The 26,566-nt window shown below is 44.2% G+C and overlaps 1 protein-coding gene across 2 annotated transcripts in view; it reads left to right on the forward strand.

Annotated features, from left to right (window-relative positions):
• The first annotated feature begins 341 nt into the window (after positions 1-341).
• The window catches only part of LOC116236796 (contactin-4), a 252,850-nt gene continuing 226,625 nt past the window's right edge, over positions 342-26,566 (forward strand). Inside the window, exon 1 of one of the 2 annotated variants that reach the window (XM_090148469.1) lies at positions 342-505. The gene's annotated coding sequence lies outside the window, so the exon portion shown is untranslated. Of the gene's footprint in view, positions 506-942; positions 1,086-26,566 lie in introns of those variants that run through there. The other variant, XM_090148468.1, reaches the window with a different exon arrangement.

Raw genomic sequence — 26,566 nt, forward strand, 5'->3', positions numbered from 1 at the left:
TAATTAAACATAATAAGGGTTTCACTTAATCCCTCAAAACCCAGGGGAGGCACAGTTAAGGCTGAATAGTCTCTTTGCACTGAAAGGCACTTTTTACACACTCATTTAAGAGCGTTTCTCCCCGTTCGGTAGTGCAGGACAGAGGAAAGGTAGGTCCCGCCTTCGCTTTGCGTGTGTTTTTGTTTTTGGTGGTTTTTTTTCTTTTTTTTTTTTTTCTTTTTTCTTTTTTTTTTCCCTCTATTCTTTGTGCCTTTAAATCGCTCTGTGTATTAAATCTGAGCTCCGGCTCTCCAAGCGGTTCGCGGCTCGTTATTTGCTTGGCAGCTACAAGTGGAAAGAGAGCTCGGGAAAGAGGACCCTGGGGAAGGTCCCAGCGCGGGACGGCAGCTCGCAGTGCGGCGGTGAGGGGTGTCGGAGGGGCACGAATGGGAACCTCGTGTGCTCCTCCGTGCCTCGTCCCTTCTCCCGAGAGCACCGAGAGATGCTGCCGTCTTGGACGAGAAGGGTCAGAATGGGGATGAAAGCAGAGGGTGGACCAGGCAGATGGAGGGAGGCAGCTTTGCACGAGTGAGAAAATTATGGCAAAGCTGGAGGCAACCGCAGAGAGGGGAAAAAAAAAAAAAAAAAAAAAAAAAAAAAAAAAAAAACCCAACCAAATACATGCCCAGCGCTGTAATTGGGGACTCTGCGCTATCCGCTGTTCGGGGCTGTACTGGGCAGCGGATGCGGATGGGTCCGTATTTGCCGGGACGAGCCTTCCCTTGACTGAAAGCAAACCGAAAAGAAGCCGGGGTGAGCCTTCAGCCTCCCGCTGAGCCCCGCAGGAGGGCGGCGAGCGCCGTTCGGGGCTGCGGGGTGGGAGAAGGGTTAAGGGCGGCCGCGCTGCCGCGGCTCCTCCGCCCGCCCCCCGCGCACGGCGCAGCTTTGGGAGGAGGAGGAGGGGTCTGCGCTGCTCGCCCGGCTCCCGGCCGCTGCCGCTCAATGCTGCGGCCGCGGGCTGCTGCGGGAGCCGCGCACCTCGGGGCTGCCGCGCACGGCGGGCAGGCAGCGCCCGCGGAGCCCAGCATGCCCCCAGCCCCGGGCAGGTAAGCGCCGCTCCGCTGCGGGATGCAGGCTGGGAAAAGAGAAACCCATCGGGAGGTGAAAAATTCCGGCGGGGAATAAGGGAACCGGGTGCGGCGAGGGGAAGGAGAGAACAGCCGGGGATGCGCGGGGTGCGGAGCCCGGAGAGCAGAGCGCGGAGTTCGGGGAGCGGAACCGGGAGCGCGGCGGTTCCCCCGTGCTGTCGGAGCGGCTTTCGGAGAGCGGCCCCGGGAGGGGAGAGCCGGGGTAGGGCAGAGCTGGCCCCGCCGAGGGCGAGGGAAACGCGGTGGTGATGGAGAGCGCGGGGCTGGGGCTGTGGGTGTGCGCGCGTCTCTGCTGGCAGGGAGATGCTCCCTCGCAAGCTGGCAGAATGCATGCATAACTTTTTGCTTGATACAGCCGATGTTCCCTGCTTGAGTTTTAGCTTCTTTTGCTTTCCCCAGTCTGATGTTGCTTCCGTGTCGCGAGCAACATAATGCAGCGTGTTGTTTTATTTATCCCAGACAGGAATGACTTGCTCTCTAAACTACAAATTAAACGATGCCGCTTGCATAACAAGTGGAAATAGTTTGTATCTTACATACTAATTATCCATCGCGTTTTGGACTAAGCAGGAGCTGGTTTCTGCGAGGAGGGTTTAATAAAACAGTCTGAGGTCTTGCAGCAGTGCATTCATTTTCCCTTGCGGGATTAAATGTGGGCAAAGGATTAAGAGCCAGCATGCTGATTAGGCACCCTGAGGTGCGGGGAGGAAGGGGGACGTTTGCCTATGGGGATAAGTCAGTTTTTGTGTTATGCTTGCACATCCTCCTGTTTACGTGCCTTGGTTCAGGACCTGCTTCCTCGCAGGTAGATCATTCAGATGAGAGCAGAGACCAGTGGGATCCTATTAGTTAAGCAGCCACGCGGCTCCTGAGACGCTTTCTTTCCCCGTGCCCGGAGCGTGCCAGCGGGATGCGAGCCCCTGCGCTCCCCATCCCTGCTCTGCACCAGCAGTCTGTCCCATGCATGTGTGGGAAGCAAAGCCACGGGCCCTGCACTCGGGTCCACCTTCCAGGAATCTTTTGTGTTGCTTTGCTGGCCAGACCACTTATTTTTTTTCTATTTTTCTGGACCTACAGAGCTTGTATTTTTTACCCTGCGTTTGTAAGTCCCTGCGAACTGCTTAAATGGCTCCTAAATAATCCTTCAAAGTCACCTCCCCCCTTTAATCTAATACCAAAAGGACTTACTTTACATGGCTAATCCCTCTTTTACTTGCTGTAAAGCTTCATTTAGGGGTGTGCACACTGCTAATTTTCCCAAAGCAGCCTGCTTTAGACAATGGCTTCTGCTGGGTGCAGTAACCTCTTCCTCACTGCACGCAGCTCTGGGCAGAGCTGAATACCTCTGACAGGGTCTTGATGTCAGTAGGTGCTTCATCAGCTGCCATCCAGCAGGCTCACACTGTGTAGGAAGCTGTGCCAAAATCTTTGGTGTGCCATTGTGAATAGCAGTCTCCTGCCCATGTGCTCTCCTGGATGCTGAACACCGGAGTCAAGTAGTGAGTGCAGTGCAGCACTGAATCAGATGACCATGGGAAAACTCCTCGAGCTGGGAATTTTCCTATGTGCACATTCTGTTGTGGAGCTGAGCTTTTTTCCCCCCTAGAATTCCCAGAATTTTAAGCTTGTTCTGTTTTATCTGATGACAGACTGTATGCTTTGGATGTGAACGACAGCAGAAGAAAAGCTTACCTGTACAAGAGCCTCTCTTCTTCCTTAGCATGTAAAATACTAAAGTGGATGAAATGTTTCTTTCCAACCTGAGCTGCACGTGAGCAGTGCTACCATGGTTCCTAACCCAAGGCCACCATGGATGAGAGATGAGTGTGCCTTGGCTGTGGGATATGCTGGCATGTCCCCAGTCCTGCACCACTAGGACAGCTTTGGCATTGGTGTGGCACTGTGTTCTGTGAGACCTCAGCCTGCTTGTGGCCATAGTTGTATTTTGGGTGTTAATCCTTCCATTGCTCGTTTCCACAAGTGCCAGTGTTTAACCATCAGCTTAGGAGAGCTTGTTGTGGGGGCAGAGATGGTGGCACTGCAAGGCAGCAGGCAACTGGTGGGAAAACCCTCCTTGGTTCCCAGATTGCACTTCTTGTACTGGAACATATCTTGGTGACATCCATGTCTGATAATCATAGAATCACAGAGTCATTAAGGTTGGAAAAGACCACTCAGATCATTGAATCCAACCATCAACCCCTCACCCCATACCTTTATGAAGGGGGATAGCATAGCCTTCATTTAAAATACGTGTGTTAGCTTGTGGGAACACCTATGAAAATAGGTTGAGTTGTTATTCTGTACAATTCCTGTGAAATATGCAAAACTTGAAAACAATTTTGTAAATATTCCTGTACCAAGTAATTTATTTCCTTTGATTTGGGGAGTTAGCCTTGCCTGAGAGTTCTGTGTAGTTGGCTTGCTTTACTAAAAAATCAGGCTGAAAACAAGGCAGAGGGATGCTGCCCACAAGAGAGCCAGGCAGTTGCCTTTCTAATTCCTCTGTGATGTCTCTGAGCAGCAGTTAGCAGAGCTCTGCCCCAGGACCAGGCCCAGCTCAAGCATCCGCCCCATACCCAGCCCTGGCACCACTGGGGTGCAGTGATGGCAAAAGGAGAAGCAGTTCCTTAGTGCTACTCTGCCACGTTTCTGAGTTCATAAATGACCACAGCTCTATTTTCCTATTTTTAGCCAGACTAGATCAGAGGAAGTCTGGGTTTTCTTTCCACACCTCTGTCTGTGGCCTAAAATGACCCCATAATGTCCCTATAAACGCTGTTTTCCCTCTGCCTGTGTGCTGTTGTGGGGCTCGTGGTGAGCAGGGTTTGGTGCAACAGTTGGGAATTTTCCTTCCATTGCAGGAACTGTGAGGCTGCTACGTGAGTGATGCGCAGTCCCTGACAGGAAGGTAATCACAAACACAGCAAAGTTACATGAATCACACAGATCCACAAATGTCAGCTCCGGAGCTCTCATCCAGGCGTGCTGCCAGGATTTAAACTTGCACACATCTTTACTGTTATCTGCTGCAGTGGTTACTCAAATATAAGTGTGGATATCATGACAGTAGTGATTCATTCTCTTTATTATTAGCACAGCACATATATAATGATGACATCCACCCAATCTCGTGTTCCCTGAGAATACGCGAGCGTTCCCTGTCCCCTGCGATCATCCACCAAAAATGGTGAGATTAAAACAAAAGCACTGGTGTCAAATCTGCTTACAGCCTTAGTGTAAACGAGGTTCATGTTTCATTAGGAACTCAGAATGGTATTTTCTGCACCAAACAGCATTTCCAGTCCTGTATTTGCTGTACTTAGGAAATAACTTCATTCTTGGCTTTTCCCTAGATAGAAGCAGTCACTTTTTATCTTAATCTGCAGGATAAAAATCTGTTTCAGTATGACACTAAGAAAAGATTTTTCTTTTTTTTTTTTTTTTGAATTGCTGTGTTAAATCACTGGAAATCAGACCTTCAGGAACAAGAAGGTCAAAGCATTTTAAAAACAATCTAGTGAATTTTCTGTAATCTATATTCATGGTTTATATTCACGCTAAAGAATAAGGAGCAGGTTTTGACTGTGCAAAGTAAATTTGGATTTTGCTCTGGTACCTAATTACTGCATAGATGCATCAGCATGTGGTCTTCAGTAAGGCAAGCGACGTGCTTACCACATTACATCACTTTAAAAAGGTGATGGGGTCTCAAGAAAATATTCTAGAACAATTATATTTTTTAAAATGGCCTTTATGGGGATTTTTAAAAGATTGTGTTAAACGGTTCTGCTTCTACTACGTTTATGTCTTCTATTAATCCTTCCATAAGCTCCCAGTTGATCAGCAGCTGATGCTCCCTTACATGAAAGCTGGCTGGAGATGTCTCAGATTTAGCCAAACATCTTTGTTAATGAATAAATGTTTTGATGTTTCCAGTACAAAGCTCTCCTAAGATGCATCATAAAGTTTAAAAGAAAGCGAGACATTTTGCCTCTTAGGATGTACTCCTATGCTAATGACAACTTTTTTTTCCCAAGGGGTCTTCTGAAAATTTGACATCCCTGAAGAATGATTTGGGGGAAAAGCCTCCAGAGGAAAAGACTCAGATCTCCTTCAGGGCTACTTCAGTGGTACAGTGGGAGTTTGGTGAGCGTTGACACATAGGCAGAACCGCAGATAAATCTTCTTAAGTACCAGTACTTTGCCATCTTTTCTTCTATTTGTTTTTCCAGAGGCTTTGAGCCAGGCTTCAGTGAGACTCATTGGCGACATTTGTTATTAACCATCACCTTTTCCATTCTTGTGAGAAGAGCAAGATGTAATTGAAAGACCAACTGCTATGATTGGCTTTCCTTTTTCCCCCTTTTTCCCCCTTTTTCCCCCTTTTTCCCCTTTTTCCCCCTTTTTCCCCCTTTTTCCCCCTTTTTCCCCCTTTTTCCCCCTTTTTCCCCCTTTTTCCCCCTTTTTCCCCCTTTTTCCCCCTTTTTCCCCCTTTTTCCCCCTTTTCCCTTTTTTTTTCCCCTTTCCTTTCCTTGTGGGAGGCCAGTGTGCTGAGATGTTTCATCTCTCTCCTCACCTTTATCTCCTTGCTCACCAGTAGCATAACCCATAGTCATTGCCCCTGCACCTCCTGGAGCACTTTGCAGGAGCAGAATCATTTCCAACCTGGTCACTGCTTGTATCTCATAGGGTTCCTGAACCATAACTCTGACCAGAGGGCTGGGGGGCAGCAAGGGTCTGCACCCCACAGGCAGTCATTGCCTGATCTGCTGAGAGTTGATGCTGTAGAAGGTCATGTAGGAGACCTGTGAGATTTTGGTTAGAGGATGCTCTTAGTGAAAGGGATCCCAACAGCATTTGGCATTTGGAAGCTGGTCAGGAGACAAGTGAGTCCTGAGCTGCTTTGTACTCCTGATTGGTTGACTCTGCTCTAAACTCTATCAGTGTGAGGTCTTTGTAGTCCTCACACAAAATCAGTGTTTACAATATATTTACATAAATGTTTGGCCAATGAAGATGTGTGGTATTTAAACCCAATCTACATAGGGTTTAGCAGGTCATCTTAATCAATTAGAAGACTAAGAAAAGGAACAAATACCATACTTAGTGTTTATAATGGGAAAACCTTTCATATTAATGATAATTTAATCTTCATGGACTGAATAACAATAACCTATCAGTAGGTTTTTTTTTTTAACAGAAAGGTAAGTGTGTGGTTTATTAAGCTCTTAGACAGATAACAGGGTATTATTTGGGAAGACTTATGAACGACATCACCTTCAAACAATTAAACACATTTCCATCTCTGTGCTTCCAATAGTAGGAGTGTAAAAACCCAACTAGCCCTCTGTGAAAACCAGAATTACTGAGGATATTCAGTAAATGCTGCTTTGCCTGTTCCTGGCTCTCTGTTAATGGTTCTGATCTTGCATTTGTGCTTCTTTTCAGTTATAGATATAAAACCTTGAGCATAATCTCTGTAAGCATGAGCTAATGACTGGGCTTTGGAGTTGCAGAAAGCCCATAAACTCCAAGGTTGTCAGGAAGGCTTTCCTTTCTTGGGTGATTACTATTAGGCTCATATCTGAGTTGGGTTCTGTTAGCTGCGCTAGGTTTAAATCAATAATCTTTTCAATTACAGTGGTGTATTTGAGGGAAAAACGTGTACTGGTGGGTCAGCATTAAAACTGATATCCTCTGTGGCTTTCTTAGTGCTGAGCTGCTGTTGGGGACTTCTATACCACCTGCTGAAATCTTGGTTTCTGACACCATCAGGAAGTGTGACTTATTTGCTGACGTAGTCGATCTTCTGCCCTTGGGCATTAGGTGGGACTTCTGGGTTTTATATAGCATATGTGTGAGGAACCCTGCAGTTGGTGGGCTGCAGTCTGTGCCTAAGTTCACCTTCTGTGATGACTTTTCCATAATATTTGAATAACACTGTACTTTGTGTTAATGGTGTGACCCACGAGTTGCGGTTGAAAGGTGTGTTCAGTGCTAAGCAGGTGAGGGTTCTTCACCTCCCGTTGCAGAGCACTGAGTAGCTTTCATCAAATAATATATATATTTTATCACCGCTACCCTGCTCTTGTTAAATGGGGGCAAAAGATCTGAATCCTCTTATTGTGAGTGAGTGAATCTTCTTGGTCTTTGTCTCCCAGTCTTTTGAAAAAGAGCTTCTGAACAGCACTCAACTCCAAGCTCTAAAAAGAGTTACTTAGCATAAGAGCAGAACATTTGCCTAAGAGGGTTTTAGTCCAGAAATGACTTTTTGTATTTAATTGATCTGTATTGTTCAATTAGGGAGGTATATAATGCCCTCTGTTATGCACGTATAGCTCGAAGTAGAAATGAATGAGTATGAAGTGCAGCCGAAGAGTCATTCCAGATATAATCAGCTCTTAGCCATGTACAGAAACTGGATTTCAGTTCAGGCCTGGATATGCATGAGTACATAGGGACTGTGTAAATGCATCAGATCGGCAATTTCTCCATGTGATTTGCTTTGAATTCTAATATTTGTTCTTATTCTGGACACATTTCAGTAAGGTTTTTTTCCAAGCCATGAATATTTTCGGCTCAGAATAAATACTCCAATGTATTTCACTGTTTCACTTCTCCGAAAACAACTTGTCTGGGGCTTTTCTCACCCCATTTCCCCCATTCCTTCCTGCTCTGAGCGTGCACAGACACGGGAGGCAGCGGTCCCACAGGGTGGCAGCACTCAGCCCTCAGCCTCCCTCGTCTCAGAGCATCCCTGCCTCTCCCTGTTCTGCACAGGAGGAAGCATCACACACATCAAGGGACCAGGGCACAGTTGGAGACACAGTATCACTGCTGTGCTTCCACAGCTCCCTGGTAAAGAGCCAGCGGCAGCTTGCAGGCATTCAGGTGCATATTGAAGCTTGTGCTTATGATCCCCATCATACAGTTTCCCCAGTATAATTTTTTTCAGGATTCCTAATTCTTCAGAATCTGTACAAAAGCACATCATTTTTCCCCTTGACACATTTCCACCATCAGTGTCTCGATTCTTTATTAACCCACAAAGCCCTTCTGCTTCTGTTTGACCCTCCTTTTTCCCCAGTGTTTTTATACCTGCTGTTATCCATCCTTCCTGATGCAGCAAGTACTCTTTCACTCTGGCAGACAGGTCAGGTTTTTGTGCCTGATAAAACAACTCTCTCTCTGCCCATGCCCATTGGGTGGCATCCTTTGGTTGCCACCCAAGAAGATCAAAGCTACAACAAGCTTCCTCTATTGGATCCAGTGCAGCCAGACGTGCTGTTAGAAAGTGCCAGTGAGTCATGAAGAATGATTTTAAACCTTGCAGAAGTCAGTGGCCATGGCGGTGAGCACGTGCAGAGATGTCCCGAAAGGTGCAAGGTGTTAGGGATGCTTTGTCTGTGTGCTGATAGAACAGCTGAACTAAAAATATTCCATCCCCTGACACCTCTGGCAGGCACAGAGCTCTGTGAGCAGGGCTGTGGCCATCACGCAGCTATCCCACATTTCTGATTTTCACGTTGTGTACCAGCATTTCCTGCAGTGAATATTAGAGGAAGCCATCACACCTTTTCTTCATTTTATCAGGGAGGTGGGGATGGAAAAAACAGATAATAGTAAAGGAAGCCATCACACCTTTTCTTCATTTTATCAGTGAGGTGGAGATGGAAAAAGCAGATATGGTGCAATGCTAAGCATAAGGTCTTTCCTATGGAGTGACAGTAATGTTGCTGGTGGGAGTGAAAGAAGTGCTTGGGTGAATTCAGGGTTTGATGGGGCTCTTATAATCGCAGGAGGAGGGAAAAAACAGCAGTCAAATGCATTTGAGAATGACGAGTGCAGAACACAGATTGACTCAATATTTTCTTAAGTCAAGTGGAAAAAAGGAAGCGTAGTATGAGAAAGCTGAAAAGGTCAAACTAATTTGTACTTGGGTGATAATGGGTAGTGCCACTGTTGTTTATGAGGCTTGCAAAATCTTCTCAGTGTTAAGCACTATGATGTGTCTGATGGTGATTTTGAGAAATTAAAATGGAAGTAGCAATTGTTCCAGCATCTTCATGCCTTAATCCATTTTGGTTTAGGATTCCTTTGAAATGTTACATGTTCATTACAAATTAGATAAGATGAAGTGTATTCAGTTCTCTTGACTTTGGCGTGCTATGGCAGAAGGATGATCTTTTTAAAATAAAAAAGATTAATAGTTAAGTTGATGACAGTGAAACTGAAAACTGCCTGTGTCTTGCTGCTTAAGTATTCTGACTGTGTTCTCCTGTTTGTTTATTTTGCTGCAGTCTTTTCTGTTTATTTACTAGGGAAAGTGGAAATTTTATATGCGTGTACAGCTACTGCTATTAAAATAGGGATAACTGGTGAGCTTCTAATTCCCCACCCTGCCTTTTGCTGCCTCTGTTATGTATGCAGATTTGCAACGTCATTTAGTGGCCGCTGGAAGCGGGGTGAATTTTCCTGGGGTTCTGATTTCTTTCCTGGGAACAGCAGTGCTACCAAACGTGAGTCAGTGTGGGATGGGATCGGGGCTCTGTCCTGCCTCGTGTACAGCAGAAGTGTAGGCTCCAGAGGAATTCATTTGCCAGGCTTATCGCTGAGACATTTAATATCTAGAATGATTTAGTATATCAAATCCTGGAGTTTTGGGCTGAATGTAGCTGCATTCGTCATTGTTGCACAACCTTGACAGTGAACAAAAGGTGCTGCAGGGAGCCATAACTCATGCAGCAAATTAATGGGTTCCTGGTTTGCTTGCTCAGCTAAAGGGGAGCTGGGAGCAGTGTGGTCTCAATGTCTGAGAGTTTTCTGCAACAAGTGTTGCATAAATATCCTGGGATGGATATTTGGAAGCATTGCCCTCCTAGCAGTGGACTGTGACTGCTGTTCCCCAGTTTTGAAGATACTTTGATACAAAAGATTTTAAAAAGTAAAAAAAAAAGCTCACAAAATTAGCAAGGTGTTACGATGGCGTGATACAAGTGTTTTAATGGCAATTTGTTTCGTAATGGGCACTGATAGGAAACAAGGAAACTTCAGCCTATGAGAACCATTTGCCATTAATACAGTCCACCTATCATTGCTGAGCATTTTTGCCAGCTGGTGGAGTATGTGCATTGCAAGGAGATACTATTGATCACTTTCAAATGCAGAGTCCTCTGAGCCTGGTCTGCTGCAGGTGAGGTTTGTCTGTCTCTGATTCCAAGGCAGGCTGCTTAAAACCATAAATCTTTCTCCTGATCCTCAGCAACAGGCACATATTAGAGCTTTTGAAGCGCAGCGCAGAGTGGTTTGATACTGCAGCTGAGTTTCAGCAAGAGGCTTTCAAAACACGCGCAGAACAGGGTGGCCATGGCACAGCTTTGGCCAAGTCAGGCAGGTTTTTGAGCTCAGAATTTGTACTTCTGAAGTTCAGGAAGACTGTGAGCTGTGTGGCAGTTTGGCCAGTTGTCCAGGGCTCGTATGGGAGGTTTGCAGCAGTTCAGAAGTGAACCCAGAGTGTCAACTTCTCCCCTGGCAGATTTATGTATGAGCTGGGGATGCTTTTCTGTGGAAAACAAACACTGTGACGAGTAGGGTCTTGTGGTTTTCTTTTTGTGGCAGGTCTTGGCTAATTTTGTTTATTTGGTTTGCATTTGTGGTGGTGTTGTTTGGTTTCAGTCTGGTTCCTTTCCTCCAAAGAGCAGGTCTCAAGGTCACTCAGTATTTTTCCAGCCACTACGTACAAAGTCCAACTGCAGCGCATGTTTGCAATTCCTCATCTGCTTTTCTGCTTCAATCTTCTGGACCACTGAAGTTAGAAACCTAACAGCATGTGTCTGAGCATGCTGGTAATAGCTCAGGAATACCTTCTCCTGATTTGTTCAGTCCAGTGTAAATGAGAGCGTGCAGCGGAGCCGAATGGCACGCTGTTGGCCAATTTGAGTTATATGAATAGAGTCCTTATGTGAGATTAAATGATACATCACAGGTCCTGTGCAGAGAAAGGAGCCTCCTTTGCAACAGCTAGCATGAAGGGACAGCAGTGCAGTGTTGGGATTGCTGTTTGTTTAATGACGTTGGATTTGCTTCTCTGTTCTTGGAGGGTGGTGGGAAATCCAGGCAGCTGTGGGCTCTGCCACCTCTGCTTTGGGAGGGGGAGGGAAAAGGGGACACAGAATGTGGCAGAACGAGAAAACTTCAAAAGGCCCATTAAAAACATCTTCCTTCTGCTTATTCTTATCTCCTCTTCTTGAACTCTTAGATCACACCTTGCTTTGGTGGCTCCATTCAGATGGCTTGTGCCACGTTACTCATGCAGTTGGTGGTGAGGATGTCCCATAGAAGGCTGAACTGGGGAGGCTTCTCCTAGGTCAGCTCACACAAGACTTGCCTTTTTTGGCATATTCAGAGACAGCAAGGCTGCCCCTGATAGCCGGTTGCTATCAGCACCCACTGTATCTCAGAACATTTTATTATTACGACTATTATTGTATTTTAGAATCATTACCTAAAATATGAAATCACTGCCCCTAGAAAAGTGAATTATCCTTTCCTGGGTAGCTAATTTTATTTCACTCAAGAAAATTTGATTCATATTTCTGAAACATTGCCGCTAAACAGCTTTCTAAGCAGAGTTGCAGTGCAAGACCAAATTAGATTCGTGTAGGGAGAAGGGAAATATTATTGTTGCAACTGTCCAAAGGGGTTGAAATGAAAATAATCTTATAGATCAAACTTAAATTGAGTTCAGATATTACAGAGATAACACAGTTCTGTACCTAGAAAATCCATCTGTCAAAAATAAATGTCAGGGTCACATTTTACAATGGCACTTCTGGCTTTGGATCATCTCGCTTTTCTCTTGGGCTACTGGGGATGGCAGCCCCGTATATTATGGGGGCACAGAGCTTGAGAAGCAGCTAAGGCTGCACGAGCCTGCTCAAAAATAAGTAAATAAATAGTGGGGAAATGGAGGAATGTAGTTCAGGAATTCATAAAATCCTTTGCAGTGGCACCACGTACCATCTATCTGAGTGACTTTTGAATAAGTCTCCTAAAATTTAAACCAAACTGTAACTATGTGTGATACCTTTAGGACAAAGCCCAGCTCCTTCAGGCAGCCACGGTCCCAAGGAGCTCCATGTATTACCAGCAGTGTTGAAATCAAAAGACATTTCAGGGTCCTGGGCAGTCTTTTCCTCAATCCTCCCAGTAATGGGGAGATATAAGGAAAGAAGTGGGCGAGCCCAGGACATAAGTGGCTCTGAGACTGGTGCCTCCACCAGAGTTTTGGGGTTTATGATCATGGAAGAGCCTTTGAGACAAGCTGGGGCCAGACGGGCATCACGATTCTATCTCATGAGCTTTGCACCACTGTTTTTGTGTTGGATCGGTCTCTAACTGCATTGACTTCTGGGTATTGAAATAGTCAGGGTAGAAGGCTTGCTAAAAACTTGCTTTAAATCCAAAAATACCTGGGATGGAAAATGTATTTTTGAAAATGTTGCTAAGTATGATTTAACCGGCTGAAACATTTATGAGTAGGCATAAGCATTCACATAGAAAAACCTGGTAATACCTACACTAATGTAATGTCGTCCATTACTGTTGTGTAAAATGTAAAATATTGTCTAATATTTGAATCCAACTGCAGAGAATCCTTTATAACTGTACTGACAATATCTAATTTTAGTAGCTAGTTAAGTTCTGCGGAACAGATGAATGCGTTTCTCCATTTCAATTCACTTCTAAGATCGTGTACATCATCCACGCTTCTGTTTTTACATAGCATATCATTTTTATATATACTGTCTCTGTACCTGTTTTTTTCTGGACTTGCAGACCAGTATTTCTGCTGCACAGCCCCCAGGTGCAGCCTGCAGCCTCCCATCCCTGGGCACTCATTAGCCTGGTGCAGCCCTGTGCCTGACCCTGGCCCTTTGGCCATGGTGGGATCATGCCTTGAGCATCCCAGTGTGAGTCCAGCCCGACTGCCCGCCTGCATCCGCCCTCCTGCACTGCTTCTTTTGGGCTGAAAATGTTGATATGTGCATTTTCTTTTCCAGCCCCTTCATGGTCCGTGCCTGAGAGGCTCTGGCTTTAAGGCTGTGGTGAAATTAAGTGTGTACCTGGGCCCTTACAGGATCAGGGCCAAACACTTTAAATAATTGATGGACTGCTTCATTTCTTTAGCCTTTCTAAAGTAAACTGAGTTTCAGATGAACATGAGCTGACTTAGATGTTTGGTTGGGAAGAAAAAAAAAAAAAAGCCCTCTGAATTGCACTGATTTCCCACAGGATTAACTCAGGAGCAGAAAAAATAACTTTTTCAGCTTCATCCTTCTTTCACTCTCCAAACAAGCATCTTTTTTTAATTTTTTTTTTTATTATTATTTTTTGGGAAAACTCTCTTAAATTAAACATAAAATCTGTGAAAGGGGGAGGGGGACAGTCTGAATAAGTATATATGAACTGAGTTGGCCATCTATCCCAAGTGTATTGTGGTTTTGCAAAGTATTTTTCTGTATAACTTCTGTAAATATGTATGAATTAATAACACAGCTAGAATGGATGTGTTTCTGATCACACCTGCCAGCATGAGAGAGAGAATGTAGAAGTAAAAGAATTAGAAGTAACTGACCCAAATATTGTGGAGACTGAAAAGAAAAGGGAAAACAGGAGCAAAAAAAAAAACCAACAACAACCAAACAACACAAATGGAAATAGCAGAAGGAAAGGCAGATAATGAACATCCATGTTTTGATTGCTAAATGGTACTGTGGTCTTGTAGAAGGGTTTGTAGGAAGGATGTCATTTGTGCAGGCAGGATGTGGAAGAAAGTGGAATTAGTTTGTTGAAAAACAAGCAGGAAACGTGTCCAGTTTGGAGGGCTCCTCATATTCCACTTTCTCTGCAAATGGCTCAGTATATTAGCTGCAAATAGAAGCATGGCAGAAACAGCAGAGTTATGCTGGTCTTCAGGAAGGGGGAGCTGCTTTAGAAAATTTATATGCATGCTAGTGCATAGAAGCAGTGCTGCTTGGAAACTTCCCTCTGAGCAATTTCTCCAGTGAAAAATGGCAGTATATTTGCTAATGATAAAACATACCCAATTATTACAAATGCAGAAAGCTACACTGGATGCTGTGGCTCGTAGCAGAAAGTATGCTTTGATCCAAAAATGCTTCTGTTTTCCTCCTCTTCTTTTAATCCTTCTACCCTTTGAGTCACGTTACGTGTCAAAACACTTTGTGTCCTTTTCTGAATGAGGACATGCTTAGAAATCGTAGCGCTGCCTTTGGGGTGACCTTGGTGGCTTCAGGAGGCGAATGAAGGGTGGTGTGTCAGTAATACGAGCGGGCTGGACTCGGATCTGCACAGCATCTTGGATGTGCTGGCATGTTGACTCAGACTCTCGCTATCATTGGTCACGGTTACTTTTCATACAGGCTAAAATACCTCCCACGTGTCAGCGATGCTGCTGACAAATATGAAAGCAATACAAAGGTCTTTTTAAAGACCAATATTCACTGCTGAAAGTGTGTTCCTGCCACGGCCATGATCTTCATTATCTCCTCCACGGAGGTTCCCATCCCTTCATCTGCTCTCCCTTCATTTCAGAACCTTAACATTTCATATTCCAGTTACTGGATGTGATCCATCCTTCGGCTGCCAGGAGCCTGTCAGGGACCCTGGACACGTGTGTGTGTATTTGTGTCCAGCTCCTGCCAGAAGAGAGGGATGTTGTGTAGGGAGGGCTGCCACGTCACAAAGTTGAGTCATTTTGGGCTTTATTTCAGCTCATCTGCAGCTTGGTATTTTCCAGTGCTTTCCCCCAAAACAGAACCTGAGAATGTGCAATGGGAACTTCTGGTTTCTGAGGAGTTTGAGGGTTTTTTAGTATGGAAAACATGGCATGGTTTATTTGTGTATACAAACAAATCTATTTCAAGCTAAAAAGGAGGGTAGAACTTTGCCTGTTTTGTTCCTTCAGCTGAACTTGATGCTAGTGCTTAGAGAGAGGTTTCCATGGTGAAAGTAGAAAAATCAAATTTGAAAACTGCTTTCTTTTGTGTATTTGCTGCTATTGTTTCTAGTGGTCACTGTTCTGCATGTTTAACAGTCATTATCCACACCTTCTAGCTTGTGAATACATTTACATATTGTACATCAACATTAGCAGGAAAAAATCCATGATTTGCCCAAGGCTGCTTATGATTTTTTTATTTTTTAATGCCGAATTGCTAAGGATATCCTCCAGTGGGATCTGTCAGAAAGGTCTCTTCTGGCACACAGCTTTGCTTACTTGTTAACTTTGTGCATTGATTGCTTGTATCACCTGCTTTTTGCTCAGGTTGAATTTCATTTCTGTTCCTTCTTCTATTACAAAAGTACAAAGTGTAAACCTAGTAGCAGTTGCTTGCTGTATTCATTTTTTTTTCCCCGTTGGAGCCTCAGGTAGTACGTTCCTAGCCTGTTTACCAAGCACTTTTTCTGTCTTTTTTTTTTTTTTTTTTTTTTTGTGGAACAGTCTGGTTTGGAAGCAGCCAACTTTTTGCACGTTACCCCCAGCCATCCCTGCAGCCTAACCAGCATATCCAGGATGCATATTTGCAGCATCCATCCCCTTGTGCATCTTTCCCTCAGGATGGCCCCATGGTGTGCTGTGGCTGCAGCCCAGCCCTGTGCATCCCCAGGCAGTGACACAAGGACACGGGGCCTGGCTGTGACTGGGCAGCCCCCAGCCCTGCTCTGCTAACACAGCCCTGGTCCTGGCAGCACTTGTGCCAGTTTTTGTGTGTTTCATCTTTCCTTTTTAGTCGTACGTTGATACCAAGCTTTTGTTCCATCTCAAGTAATGAATTAGTCTGGTTTCCGTTTCAAATTTAACTCGAGCCAGCCTCACCAAAGTGTCGACACATGTATTACTAGAGATTGGTTACAAATGTCTTCAGAATAAATCCCGGAAAATAATCCATGTGCTGCGAACAAATTGCTGAAAGCAACCTTATGTGGCCCCAAGTATCTGGTCGTGTTGATGAATAACAGAGAATGCATTCTTGATTAAAAAAAGAGGATGCAGGATTATTCCTCGTTTTCCATCGCTCCTCTGCCAGGTTCTTACTGCAGAGAGATGCTCAGCATCCCATGAAACAGTGAAATCTGTAGGCAAGGAGATAATGTAAAATGTGAATAAATACCTGAAGTTCTGAATGGCATCCGAGCTTGCTGAGCTAGTGCCCTGGGGCAGGATGTTACCCTTTTTGCAAACTCAGTTCACCGAGGATAAACCTGAAGATTTTTTTCCCAGTATATGCAGCGGCTTTCTTTGCTTGCATTTTTGTTATCTGCCAGGGTGAGTTTGTAAAAATTAAGAAAGTGAATGCTATCTGTCTGCATCCTGTGAGCAGTCTGATGGGGATGCAGTGTCCGTCCGTCTGTCTGTCTGTCTGTCTGCACCCCTTGGTGCAGCTCTTGGTGCACTGCAGTGGCTGCGCTCGCTCCCATCAGGGGCTGCCCCTGTCCATTACTGACTGACAGAACTGAAAGGATGATCTTGTCAAATCCTGCCTGCTTTAATACACGTTTCTATGTGATTTGACAAATAGGTTTCTTCAGTGTAATGCCGAAGAGAAGCTAAATGAGTCAGTAAATGCTAATTTGTCCACGTTCTTCCTAGATAACCAGTTACTCTTGGGACAGTATCAATAAGTGGCATTTATGTGATGTTATGAATGTGTTAATTACGTGTAGACAAAATAACGAGTAAGCAAAGGTCAAGGACAAATGCAATTTCCCCAGAAATACATATCAAAGAGCTTCTAATATTTAGATGATTACCATTATTGAATATTCAGTGTCATTTAAATTATGTGCATTTGTTTCATTGGTTATATTTTTAGTGCAAGAGATACCGGGCAACTTCAAGGGCTGTGCAAATGTTTTGTAACAAAATTCAGCAAAACCTAAGCAGCAAGTGGACTACGTTTTCTGTATGTGTTGGTTAACTGCCAGCTTGAATTTGGGATTGATTTCTTGTTTGAGATGTAACCTTGAGATTTTTTCCCTCAAAGTTTGAAATGAAGGAAATGGAACTGTGGCCATGCTGGCTGTTAAACTGCTGAACCTTGAAACTCAATGCAAATCAAAACAAAATGAAAAGCCCCTGAGACCTTAAATACTCGGCTTTGCCCTAATTCATTGGGCTGTTCATTATCAATGCACTTTTAAAAAGCCATGCTGTTAGCATGCTGGAGATCTCAGAGTTTCCTTTTTTGCTCGCAAGCCCTAAGTATAAATACCTCTTTGACAGGGACCTTTCTGAAACCTGGTGTTCTCTGAGGCTGGAGGAAACCCTAGCTGATCAATACAGCCATTAATTACAAGGAAAGGTCCAGTCATGATTTTTACTTCTAAACTTTTACATATTGACAGCTAGCAAAGCAGTTAAGACGTCAATAAGGATCTGAAAGTTACTGTACTGTTGGCTTGCTCACGGAAAGATTGCAATTAAGCTTTTCTGTCTCCCAGGACCTCCTCTCACTGGTGTCTGGAAGCATCTCTCCATCAAACAAGATGCTGTTCATACATGAAATATTCATGTTGTGACATCAAAACATGCTGCATATTATTTCGGTGCAGTAGGCTGAAATTAGATTCACATTTTATTTTTCTTATAAATGCCCGTCAGAGCTGCTAAATCAGTTTGCCTTTGCGGTCTCGAAATGGTGTCAGTCTGAATTTCCTTCATGCTGCGTTTTGGGCAAAGACTTACAGCTTCTGTGTTCAAGATGGAGCACCTTTAAACGAATATGAAAACCTCCTGGGAGTTTATTCAAAAACGTTCTGTGGGGGCGGCTTTGTAAGTGACAAAAAGCCACCCAAATGCTGATGCGTGCTGACCTCTGCTCCCTGGTTGTGCAGTATCCATACGGAGTGTTGGTTGGAGGGGTTGTAACGAGGCGCTCCGCAAGGATCAGCTTCAAGTACCTCATTTCTTGAGGTTTTCAAGGAAGGATGAGGTGACCCTGCTGCCCTGCAGGTGTCAGGGCAGGCTGCGAGTGCTTGAAGTGCTGGGCACCCTTCAGACAGCTGTGGGTTGGAGATCAGGGCGCAGCCCTTGTCACCACCCGTCTGCCCGTCGTGGTGATGGTGTGACGCCAGCCTGGTAAGCAGCGTGCTGGTCTGCTGAAGGCTGCTCTGACAAGCAAAAGCATCTGACAGGGCTGTGACCTGGTCCTTTAAATTGGGGAGGCAGGGGAATTAATGCAGTGTTAACTTCCTTGGCACAGTAATACTGCATTCATGCATAAATAAGATCAGTTAAGCAGTTGCTAAAAAAGCATCTTCGGTCGTCAGTCTGTGACACGTTTGCTTGGAAAATACCCCATAGAGGAGGCATACTTGAAAGCATCTCCTGTTTTGTTCCTTGCCTGCTGTCCCTGTACCCAGAGGTTTTGGTTGTGCTGGGCCCTGTCTGAGCTGCAGTCTGGGTGGGATTAGGAAGCAGCGCTTTCCTCTGAAGCCACTTTTGGTATTTATTTATTTTTTCTAAATTAAACCCAGCTCTTTCCAAACATCTGCAAGGTTTGTTTGGTCTTGCAACAGAGACGAAGCTGCTGGCTCCCACCACTGGCTTTTTGTAATGTCTGCCTAGTAATTACCACCTACTGTCAGAGTTGCTCCTGCCTCACTTTGCTTTTGCAGTTGGCTGTGTTGCAGACTTTGACAAAAGTATTAACCTTCCTTTTCTGCTCCACCCTTAGTGTACTGCTGAAGTGCCACCCCTGTCATTTCCCTAGATTTCCCTCGGCCTTTTAACGTGATTCTTTTTAATTACTAACAGCAGAAGCAGGCTTTGTAAATGATGGGTGTCTATATACATATAGTATATAGGTATTGATGCTACTGTCTTCATTCAGGTGAATATAATCCAGTTGGTTGCAGCAGCTGGGGTATGAATCCTTTGGATGAGTTTGAGCAGCACCACAGGGCATCTCCAGGTCTGGAACAAGAAACAGAATTAAGGGATGGACACCACAGCACAGCCCTGCAAAGTGCTGGGGGGATTTGTTGGGAGCTGCACTGAGCCCTGCACCCCGTACAGCCATAACGTGCCTCCTGCTGTGCACCCTGAGCCCTTTTCAGGATCCCTGAAGTGTGTGAGTTGTTTTCAAGGACCTGCTTTAAAGATAAAATCACATCTGCAAAGCTCTGCCCTCGACAAAAACTCCATATTGCTCTTTTTGAAAAGTGAGGCTCTCATGATGAGCTTCTGCATTTTCCATTACGGAAGACTTTCCAAAAGATTTTTTTGAATGATTTCTTGATAGCTGGCAATCTCCTGAATCATTTCTTATACAGAAATTGTTCTTCAAGCTGTTTTGTTCTGGTAACAACTGCCACCAAGCTTGGCTTGTCACAATTACCTGCCTGTAACGGGGAGAGCAGCGGAGTCTATAGGACCAGTGTTGCATTTCTTGCTCCGAAATGGTGGGCAGGTCCCCTCCCCTTTCTGTGCCTCTCTATTTCCTTGCCTGCCTTTGTGCCTTTTGTCTGTTCTCTTGGGGTCCAGTGCTCTTTGAGCTTGAACGATGTGGCTGATCGACAGTGGGCCCTCTGAGCTCTGTTTTAATCCATTGATAAATAGTTAATTTTGGAGGTTTAGGTTGTCAGCAAGCCACCTTGGAGTGTCACACTGTGAGACTTCGGTTTCCTTCTATAATCAGATAAGGAACAGATATTTCCTGTATATCCTCCCCTAGTGTTCAAGTCATACCATTAGAGCATTAAGTCGGATACATGACACCCAATTTCAGAGTAATTCTTGAGGAAAAAGCACATTATATGTTTTTAATGGGCTTCCCAGGACTTACTTTGTTTCTTCCTGATGAATATGAATTCCAGCAGGTTCGTCTGAATTCTGACCTTCAAACACACGAAATGCCTCTTCAGGCCGAGAATATGGTCTTTCAGATCATCTAGTCAGAGTGAACGTCTTCCTCTGCTCCCTAAAAATCCCCTTAGAGTGGAAGAATAGAACCGTTGTAGGTGTTTCTGAAATTCGTCTGTACACTTACGATGAACTACTCGCATCTTGTAGAAATGCTATTCATGTCAGCCTGACCACCGCTGACCTTTTCTTTCCAAATGGCTTTATTTGGTCTCCATGTTGCATATAATATCGCTGCTTCTCTTTGTCTCCTTATCTTCTGATTGCCCGGTAACGTCAAGCAGACCGGAGAAACTCCTTGTAGTGTACGGTGTGCTTTGCTAGAATAGTCCTTCATAAGCACTTCGGTTGAATAAATATCCATTGAATAACTGGAGAAGATATTTGTATTCTTTTTATTTTGATTTACGTTCCATCTTCCTATCTGTGCATCTTCAGGAGTAATTGCCAGTTTTCACCTCCTACAGAGAAAATATAATAGAGCTGAAGAATAAGTAAAATGTGCTCAGTTTCGTTCTCTTGCATTTGTAAGGGAGCCTTTATATTCTTGCACATGCACGCACTGATCATTTGCAAACTCAAAATCATAACCTCATTCTCAGCTGGACTTGCTGTAAAAAGCTCCTTCTGTGCCTCCTGGGTTTCGTTTCCTCTTGAAGCTTGTCAACGGGAGACCTGTGCATATGGCCCATTCCCCTGTATGAAATAAGTCAATCCAACTCTGGTGTAGTAAAGGTATCCCAGATGAATACAAAGGTTGGAGCCAGTATGTTCCCTATTATAGACATCATATTCCCATGCACGGCTGATCTGATAGCAGCAGGAGTGTATGTCATGCATTTTAATGATCCTGGCAGTGCAGCATCTCAGGGGATTTCTGTGGTCTCCCCGCGATGGGTGGCAAGTTCCTTTCTGTCATCTGATGCAGGATGCTGTTAGGGGTGACTGCAGCCTGAAACACCTCTGTGAGTTGGTAAAATGCTGTGTTCTGTTTGAAAACACTCCTGAAGCTGTGGCTCTCAGTGCTCTGTGGGGACCTCTGCTTAATCTGAACAATAATAAGGTCATTTTGGTGCAGCATGATTTTTCCATCAATTAGCTCAGTCATACTTCTCACAAGCCATATATAATCGTGCATGTTTAACCTGCAGGTTACACAGCCTTGCTAGTTCTGTGACCTGCAGTTCACAGAGCTGATACTCTCTATTTTTGTAAGCAAAAAATGTAATAGAGATTTCGAGTGGACTTGTCCTCTCTGTCTGTGGCACCAGTTATTGCCTTCAGTGCTCGGATGGATGCCAGAAGGCAACTCTCAAATTGTTTTCTGGGAGAAAACTTCCTTACGTAGACTTGCCCAGAAATGGAAACTTTTTTACATACTCCATAGCTGTTGTCTGAGGAGATCTGGAAAGAAGCCACTTCCCATAGGAAATGCCTTTTCAAAATTTAGGTGTCAGAAATTAAGCTTTTCTGGATAATATGATGTTTTAGCCTATTTATTTCTAATGCAAATTAAGCAGTCTTTAGGTGGTAAAATAATGATCCAGAAGTAGATTAATCAAAGAAGTCCCTTTTTTAATACTCCTAGTGCAGACTGAATGAGTGCTTTACTTTCTGCTGAGTGTACACACACTTGGGGACTGTAAATGAAACTGCAGAAGGTAGATCAGTAAATGTACTGCAGTGGGATGAGAAACTGCAACACAACTCGTGCAGCTGCTCCTGCAATTGAGCTTAGTGCAGTTATCCATAGCACCGTGGTGCACCAGCCAAAGGCTTGGAGAGGTGAGATGGGAGGACTGCGGAACAGGAGAAAAAGATTGGATGTTAGGGAGTATTCTCAAAGCTATTGGAGCACTTGGTTTGGAGAGAATTGAGACCTCAGTTTCCAATAATGGGTCTGGCACTATTTTAATCTTTAATGAAAAAAGAATAAACATGCAGCCATGGAGACTACCAAACTGTCCTCCTTTTTGTAGCACGCCGTTGTAGTTTCAGTTGGTGCGCGCTTTAACAATCCAAGGAGGAATTCATTATTTCTGTTGGCACAGCGTGATGTACTTCCCTCTTCCACTTGAAATGCATTTCTCGCTATCTGCAGGATGAAGTTTGAAAAACCTTAATTATAACGTGATAAAGAAAGGGTCTGAAGCCAGGAAGCAAAAAAAAAAAAAAAAAAAAAAGAACCCTTGCAAATTGCTGTTGAAAGTTACTTTGTGTGCTTGAGGTTGGCAATGATGCTGGAAGTGCTCACCCGGAGGGCAGGTGGCTGTTCTGCTCCTATGCTCTATTTGCAGTGCACCCAACCTGCTTACTGCTTCACGTCATCCCAAATCAGCAAAACACAGAATAAGTAATAAAACCTATGCTCAACACAGGCACTAAAAGGAGAAGAAATACACTTCATTACAAGGTCAATGGAGCTAAATGGGTATCCTCACTGTATTATAAGAAAATAACAAGAAATACCTTCAGCCTCAAACAGAAGTCAATGGAAAATCAACAAACAGTGACTGCAGATATCCTTTTTTTCTAGCAGCAGCCAGGGGAAGCACACGTGCTCTGAAATAACACAAATAACACACAGAGGCACGCACAACCTTTAAGAAAAGGACAAACAAATTCCAGTAAGCAGCAAAGCCACCCACTGCTGTTATTTTATGAATAGATGGTAAATTTGCCTTCTGCATGTTGGTGAAATAATGAAAAAATCCCAGGATTTTGAAGGCGTAAAATTGCAGACAATTTGTGTTTATAGCTGTAGACGGCCACACAAGTGAAACTAAATTGAGTGCCGGATGGAGCTAAGGGGAGAAGGAATCAGAAATGCAAGTGGAAGATAAGGCTGTAGAAATTTCTCTCTCCAAAGCTAATCAGAACTAAGTATCCTATTGCCAGCAGCATGGAGAATGTTTCAGATAACAGATAATGATGGAAATTACGTCGGATAATTATGTCGGAAAGAACAGCAAAGGTTGTACGTGCTGACTCAGAAAATTGTCACCTCCTCCCTCTTTGTCACCCCGAGGAGGGAACCCACAGCCACACAGAATGCAGGATGTGACCCTGGTGGGAAAAAAACGGTGGTGAACTGTGTGCCATACCTGCCATCTAACAAAGGATTCAAAATGTAATCACTCTAATTTGCAATTGTAAATCTCCTGTTATCAATTAATTTACATTGTACAAGTAACCATCTGATTATCTTTGTGCAGTGCTGTATTTACGCTGCAATTTAATTGTAAGTAATTAGCATGTAATTGCATATAGTTATTTATACCTTGTAAAGAAAGTGTTGTATTTATATGCGGTTAAAATAATTGCACTTGGGAGCTTTTTCTGCAAATCTTTTGATTTTTGTGCCTTTACAATATCTTATTATACTTCCTGTGTCCAAAATGGCACTTGGCTGGGCTGAGCTGGGTGTCCTGTGGTTGGGTTAGGTTAGCTGTATGCAAGCTGAAGCATGCAGAGTTGCAGTGGCTTTTGTATTCATTTTCCATTTCATTGTATTTTCTCTATCTCTCAGTACTAGCCTGCCTCTGCTCCTCAAAAAGAGAGAGGCCTCTGCTTCATTCTGCAGGTTGTCTGTTCAAGGGGTTTGAGTGGGTAGATGGGATGCTCCCATGCTGCTGCTTGCTCAAGGCCAGCTCATCAGCAGTCGTGTTTCTCTAATCTGATACTCTAGGAGAATATTTGGGATTCAAAAAGAAGCCTGGAGGATGGCGTTATCTTTCGGGACAGCCTGTGCCTGCTGGGGGCTGTGGTAATGGAGGGCTTTTCTCTCCGTGGCGGGTCAGACCCCTGAGTTTAGTACAGGATTTGATGTGTGCTCAAGGAGCGACATCACTTCTCTCTGCTGCTCCTGCATTTAACAAAGTAGCTCCCAGCCACGTCGCTGTCAGATTTATGTTGGCTGGCAACATTATGCCTCAGCAGTCATCTCAGTGCTGGGCTGCCCAAGGGGTGCCACTGCTGCCTGAAGCCCTCTGGGCTCCCTGTGCCTGGCTGGGAGCAGTGGGAAGGTGAGGGAGGAGGGGGGGCAGAACTCAGCTGCTTGTACACAGCCTATCATGGGAAAAACCTGAGGGAATGGTTTGGTTGATTCCTGAGCAAGCTGTAAGTGCTGTGTGTACGGTGTGCAGTCTGTAGTGGTAGCAGATTTAAATGTTCTTCATGGGATCTTTTGCACTGAAGTCTTCTGTGCTGTTCTGTCTCTTCATTCCATTTGCTTGTTCCCTCTTCTTGTATTCCTATGTATATTTACTTCTGACCATTTTGAGAGTGTGAGAGGGATACCGACAAGAAATAAGAACAGTTTAGCTGCCAAAAAATCTGCAAGATACGTTCTTAATTACTTTTATTTACCATGCATCTTTCATGATGTAGCAACTCCTGTAGGTATCTGACCAGTTTCCTTGTGGCTCAACCAGCAGCTCAGGGCTATGGGGATGAATGGCCAGGAGCAGTTGCCAAAAGGCAGAAAATATCAAGCTGTGCTCATAGCTCCTACTTGACAGCCCAGTGCTAATCATAAGCTGCTTAGCCTTTGAGGATCAAGTAATATTCTTAATGCTGTACAGATAGTATGAAGTTCATGTTTTTCCTGTTCACATACAAATGAGTAAATAACTCAAGTCATGGCTTTTGTAGGGACAGAATTGGGATTGGTCATCAAAATATGCATAAAATAATAAAACCATGTGAAAGTCGTGCAGCTGGGTGTAGAATTGCAAGGAGCACGTGTGTGGCTTAGTCCCTGAGCAGCTTTACCCCATGGAAATACCAGTTAAAGCATAGGTTTCAGTGTATTAGTGATTTTATGACCTGTATAAAAATGTCAAGTCAAACAGCTGCCTACTAAATTATTCAGTGTATTGATAGAATAATGACTTTGAAGATGGAGTTATTGGGCTTAACTCTTTAAAGAGGAGTGGGGAGGAGAAGGGGATCACTCTGCTTGATTCCAGATGGGTCCTAGCAGGATCTCTGTGCCACATGCCATCTCAGAGCAGCAGATTTGAGTGGAAGTAAGAGATGGGATTGCTTTTGACACTGATGTGAATTTTGTAGTGGGTGCATTGTTGGTAGAGCTGGGTAGAAAATCAGAAATCCTTAAAAATGGGCTTCCCTGCTGAATACTTAAACTTTTTATTAAAAAAGCATAATTAACCTTATTTTTTTTCTTCCAGGAAAAAGCTTTAGCGATGTGCATATAAAATAACTATCATGAGCACAAAGGAATGCAATGTCTGATTGATTTCTGAATGTTACAAACCTGCAAGGACATGTCTTGAAGTATTTCATATGGGATAATATAAAAATATATCCAAAATATTGATATAATCGTACAATGTGTTTGTATGTTTGTGTATTTATACCAACCTGCAGTCCACATTTGTACAAAGAATATTTTGTAACAGATAATTTTACATTACTCTTGTGCATTACCTTGAAAGCCAGTACAGAGATTGTAGCTACTGTGGACATCTCTGCTTATTTTCAGATTTTTCCATATTTTAGGAAAGCTGTTGGTCTCCTTTTTGCCTCCAGAACATATTTTCCCATCAATCATGGTACAGCAGCCACAACAAATCTGTTTTACTGATAATCCATGTTTGGGGAAACAAGGCAATTAACCAGCTGGTGGAGGCAGCATCTGAGGCACTGGGGCTGCTGGGAGCCAACCAGCTCTGCCCTGGGCTGCTTGGGCTGCCCCAGTGTGTGCATCCCCAAAAAAGCATGCATGTTTCAAAACCAGAAATGGTTGTTGTCTCTCTTGAGCTCTGCTCATCCATCTCAGTGCCATGGCCAGGTGTGAGCAATGGCACTTCTGTTAACACAAGCCATGCTGCAGCGATGTTCCCTCAGTGGGGTAGTGGTTTACTTCTGTTTCTTCATGAGAAACAAGTTGCAAGTTTGTGCTTTTTTCCCCTCTAAAACGTTGGTGTTATAAAAGTTCCGTTGTTTTTATTTAGATCCAAACATCCTTCTGTAATTTCCGTTCTTTAGCTCCTGGATGCTTTGCTCTTAGTGGTAACACTCTAATGTGGCTCTCACAGCTCTCAGAGATGCCCTGACAGATCAGTGGGATCAAAATCTGATCCAGTGCTGCTTTGCTGTGCTCAGAACCAGGCTCGCTCATGTAGGTGTTCTGCCTATAGAGTTGAAATGGCATTTGGCTGAGTTTTTTTTCCAGATTCGTGGGATTTATCGTTGCCTAATTTCAGCTCTGACCTTCACAAACAGGATTTTGCCATCCCTGGTGGTGCTGCTCGTGATCCTTGAGCAGGTCTGCCCACAGCTCCCAGCTGCACTTTCATCTCCTTTCCATACCCCAGGGCTGCAGCAGCTTGCAAGGCATCACCCCTCAGCACGGCGGTGTCAGCCTTTGGAAAGCGTGTCCGTGCTAATGGGCTCTTCTCCCTGCAGCACGGCGTAGCACTTGCTTAAGTTTTAGTGTCAGATGCCAACAGAGCCAGGCAGA

This window comes from Phasianus colchicus, chromosome 11 (assembly GCF_987193195.1).
Source record: "Phasianus colchicus chromosome 11, bPhaCol1.hap1.1, whole genome shotgun sequence".
Lineage (NCBI taxonomy): Eukaryota > Metazoa > Chordata > Aves > Galliformes > Phasianidae > Phasianus > Phasianus colchicus.